Genomic DNA, 5203 nt, shown 5'->3' with positions numbered 1-5203 from the left:
CTTATCCAAACTGGTGAATCATTCGCTGTCACCCTGGAGAGCAGTGCAGTTTGGTAAGGTGTGGGTGCTCCCACGGAGAGGGTGAGCCCCTCTCTCTTCTTTCTAGGCATCCGTAAGGAGCAGTGGCAGAGAATTACGGAACAGAGGATGCTATCATAGGTGACCTGTGAGCCAAGCACGTTCATACGTGTCATCTCAATAAAAGCTTTACAGCGCAGGTTATACAAGTAGTATACAGGGATAAAGAGCAAGGTTCTTAGGTGGGTTTCAGACCTGGCGCTGCCACTTATCTAGAGGTACGACCTTGGCCCAACCTTCCTAACTTATCTACACCTTGATTTCCTCAACTATAAAATAGAGATAAAAATGGTAACTGCATCCAAGAGCTTTTGAGAGGAATTGATGCAAAGACGCAAGTATAGTGCCTAGCAAACTGCAAGCACTCCACGAGGGGTGCTGATGTGGATGCTAATGCTGATGCTGGGACAAACTTACACCCATTTTACAGATGGGAGAACTGAGCCTCAAGTTGTTCAAAGTGGCATAGCTAGTAAGTGGTAGACTTGGGATGAAAACCCCAGTCTGTTTCCAAGTCAGGAACCCTCTTCTCCATAATGCTGTATGCATAAATTAGACTGTTGCGCTGAAAAATAATCCATTCAAACCACAAGGGTACATTGGCCCAGGTTGCTTCTATGTTTTATCCTCAATCTGAAGCAATATAATGAGCAATGTAATGAGATTATGTTAATATTTACTCAGGGTTCTGGGAAACCCAGAAGGGTTTCAGGGTAAACCATCTCCCAGCAAGCAAGGGCTCGCCTGCTAATTCCCCTTTCTTCCAAGACAGATCAGATTGCCCAGTGCCTAGTAAAATGCCAGTTTCCTTCTAGGTGAAGGGGAGCAAAGCTGTCAGCTCCTGCTGGGGCACAGGGAGAGAATGTTTCTTATGGATGGGTAGGTGGTGCTTAGGGATAGAGGCTCTGAGATCAGGCAGACCTGGTTTCTATCTGTCCTTTCCAGCAGTGTGACCTTGGGTAAGTTAATGTCTGTCAGCTTCAATGTCCTCATCCTTAAGATAGTGGATTATCATGCTACTTTGTGGGGCCTTTGTGAGGATTAAATGAGATCTTAGTATCTGGCACATAGTAAGTGCTTAATAAAAATAATAAGGCAGAGCTGGGTAGATTGAGGGTTTGGTTTACAGCACTTTGGCAGCAAGTCTCTTGTTTCCTGCCATTCAGAGACCCTGGCCAAACTATGTCCATTGTGGCCACATGACCATTGACATGTCAGCCTCCAAAAGAGAGATGGCTGCTTAGCAGGCATTAACCAGATCAGAGGTTCTTTGATTCAGCACAGTGCTCTCTTTTTGCACTGCTCTGTTTGATTGATTTGATTGATACTGTCCACCAACAGTATCAATCACAGCAACCATTCATGGTGCAATGTATTCTCCCTAAACTTACATTATATCTTTAATCCTCACAGCAGCCTTGGGGGATGGTATTATTTCCATCTGTAGATGAGACAATAGGGGCTCAGAAATGGTAGGTAATTGCCTAAGGACACATAGCTGTTGGAGAAAGTAGTATTGGAGCAAAATCTATGTGCATGCATCTAGATTGACCAACCTTCCTGGTTTGCCTGGAAATATGGGGTTTTCTAGGATGTGGGGCATTCAGTGCCAAAGTCAGGAAAGTCTAAGATGAGTTGGTTACTCTATATGCAGCCTGCCCATGGAGGGTTGGTTGGTGGGCCTGGAAAGGGGGTGGGGATAAGAGAGAGAAGAGGAGGACGCAGAGGGAATTGCAGAAGCAACTCTGCACTGTTTCTTTCTGCAAAGACGTCTTTTCAATTCAACCTGCTTGTTCAGTTCAACAAGCAGGTTTGAATGCCCTCCTTCTTGGAAGGAGTCATGTCAGGACTTTCTGGGTATTTGACCATGATGAAGAGCCCTGTCTGCCCCAGTTCACCAGGCTGAAAGTGGAAAAATAGTGCTCCAAACCAGCCCCACATGGCAGAATGGGAAACATGCTGCCATCTTGCTTCATCTGAATCTACATTGTATGAGGGCAGGAATTCTTTTCTTTTTTACTTCTATAACTGAAGCCCCAGTGCCCAGCACAGTGCCCAACACATGGCAGAAACTCCAGAAACATTGGTGGAATGTAGACTATTGAATAGTTCCAAGTGCAAACCAACAGTCTGGGGAGATTTAAATTCTGATGAAGGCAGTATGAGGAAGACTGAATGGAGAAATGGCATTGGAAACGGTTTGGGTACCATGTGTTGGGATCAGGAAGCAGAGGAGCACAGAATGCTTGTGTGGAAGTGACATGGGACCACTGTACCTGGGGTGGACACTGTGAGGTAGAGTTGGAGACCAAGGGCTTGAGGACTGGACATGTCAGTGGAGACCAGGTGGTGGAGGATGGAGAATGCCGCACCCTCAGGGAGTTTGGACTGCCTGTCTTTAAGCCATTTTTTTTTTCTCCAAATTTCAATCTCTCTCATTCCATTGTCACCATATTTGCATGTCTGTGTACCCACCTATATTACTTATTTAATGCTTTTCCTTCAAGTGACTTGCTTTTTAACTTTACATTTGTTTTCATATCAAACACACATGGCTGTTAAAGTAAAACTTATGATTTGAACTTAGAATCATCTTGCCTGCCACCTGAGGTAGGTGTACTTCGCTCTGAGGACCACAGCTCCAGCAACTGGAGAACCCACAAAGATTTTTGAATGAAGCAATGATTCAGTTGCTTTTTGAGAAGACTACACATGGGAGGAAGTACTGAGTGGAAGACATGTGCATAAAATTTTGGCAGAATTGTGACTAACATGGTAAGAAATATTATCAATGCAAGTTTGTGGGGGGCATTTCAAAGTCTCTCGATGGTCATCAGGATGAAATATGCAAGACTGCTCTCTCTGTCTTTTCCCTTCTTGGTCTCACTTTGCCCTCTTTCCCAGCAGCTCTGCCTTCTCCCCCATGCTTGCTGCCAACAGCTCTGAGGAATGGGAGGGATTGCAGTTCAAAGAGAGAACAGGTCTACTCTGAGTAAAGCCATGGGCCATGCAGTGACCCCCAGTGGGTCTGGGTGCCTGGCAATGATGCCTGCAGTGGCATGATGCTGTGGCTTTCCAGGCTTGTTTTACCTGATTGTGCAAAGAATGTTACCCCCAGCCAAGGCTCAAGTTCACAGACCGTTGGCCCATCCCCTAACAAGCATATTATTCCCAGCTGGGCATTGAACTTCCAAGTTAAGGTGACCTGCCAAGCTGGAAAGAAAATGGATTTGCAAAAATCAGATGTTTGCCAAGAGCACCATCCCCCACTACAACCATGCACAATTGTGAGATCTAAAGCTGGACTCCCTGAGGTTTTCTGCCCTGGTGGTTCTGGCAACTCCTGGAGAGCCACAGACTGATGAATTTGAGGATCATAAACTTTAAGCAGACTTTAAAGTATCTTTGGCATTAATCGACAAAGTCTACAGCAAGCCAGGCATGCCCTTCTCTCCTTGTCAGAGATGTCTCTTTCCCCTTGCTCTCCTTACCCCATTCTTTCCAGCATGACCAAGCTTAATAGCCTCCATGTTTCCACTGTAAGGAAGTGAGCTGAGTGCGGTTGGTCTGTTTCACAGCAGGGCTATCCTCACACGAAAACTTTTCAGATGCACTGACTATGCAGATTTTTGGCTCAGTTTGCAGAAGACTTCCTTATTTCAGTTTTACTGTACACCCACCTACATAATACTTTTTGGTTCTCAGAATTTCAGAGCTATTAACCTTTAAATATAAATCAAAATTCTCATCAAACTTTCCTAGGGCCTTGTCATAAAAGAAACTAAGTCTCAAAATAGTACTTTTTGGCATACTTTCTTGTCCAGGAAGACAGATTGACTAATTCTAAACCCTGGACTCTCATGTGATTGCTAAGAATAGGGGTGAGGGAGAGAGAGGGGACAAAAGTCATAGACATGCCATGACACATATTGGGAGATTTCATCTGAATTTCCCCGGAGTATGAAATTATTCAGAAATAATTCCAAGGGCTTCTTTCCTGACGTTCCACCAGTGTTCAGGTGCATATGTTTTGAATGAACTGAATGGATAATTTATTTATACAAATGAGTCTTTTTGCATAGTTGCAGTGGATGTGCTGCCAGCTCTCTGATATCACTTCCAGGAGGTTTGTAGACGCATTCTTTCCATGGGTATGAGCGCATTCTTTCCATGGGTATGAGCAGGTCTGGATCTCCTGCTTTCTATCTGAAAGGCATTATGGGCAGCAGTCTGGTTGATTTTATACTACGTCGATACACTCTCAATTGCATATGAAGAATGAGGATGGAGAAACTGATAGTGACCCTTACCCCAATTAGGTTTCACTACTGCCCTTGACCTTCATATTTAATGCCTTTGTTATCACAGCGACTCTTTGCTTTATTCCTCTCTGCTATTTCTGGATCCAAATGCCTAAGGATCTTCCTGGGGTGTTTAGCTTGCTCAGTGCTATTAAGCCTGGTGGGTGGCAGAGTGACCTTTGTATCACAAGAGCCTCATGACTTCCCAGGCAAGGCCAAGTCACAACTTTTCCAATGGATTTCCCCTCAATTCTTATTCTGAGCATTTAGCTTTTTAAATATTTGGTTCTGAAGGGCAGGGGCTAAACATTGTTCTATAAGATCCAAACCTGTTTGTATATTTTATACTTTTTGTTTTCATTTTAACTTTCCGATCTCGCTCTTCTGAGAAACATTCACATTTCCAATTGCATTCCAGAACTGAGCTTGACTTTCCATGTCTAAGATCTTGTAATTCAAATTTCAGCCAGCTGCGAAGCTTCTCTTTTCTGGAGGGGATTGTGGTTAAGAGATCTTGTTTTGCAATGACACTGTCTGGTCTGAGCTCCAGCTACTTGTCTTATTTACTGTGCAACCTTGGCCATGTTAACTTATCAGGCTCGTGAGGCTCGGTTTTCTCATCTGTAAAGTAAGAAAATGAATAGTACCTGTCTGATGGAGTTTTTGTGAGGCTTAAATGAAATAATGCAAATTAAATTCTTAGTCTAGTCACTGGGACAAGATTAAAACTTAACGAATATGAATAGTCACTATTCTGTTTCTTTTTTTCTATGCCACTCCAGCTTCACCTCCTTCTCTTACTTTTTCCTTTTCTTTCTTTCTTT

Source organism: Piliocolobus tephrosceles, chromosome 13 (genome assembly GCF_002776525.5).
Source record: "Piliocolobus tephrosceles isolate RC106 chromosome 13, ASM277652v3, whole genome shotgun sequence".
Taxonomy (NCBI): domain Eukaryota; kingdom Metazoa; phylum Chordata; class Mammalia; order Primates; family Cercopithecidae; genus Piliocolobus; species Piliocolobus tephrosceles.
This window is presented reverse-complemented; position numbering follows the sequence as displayed.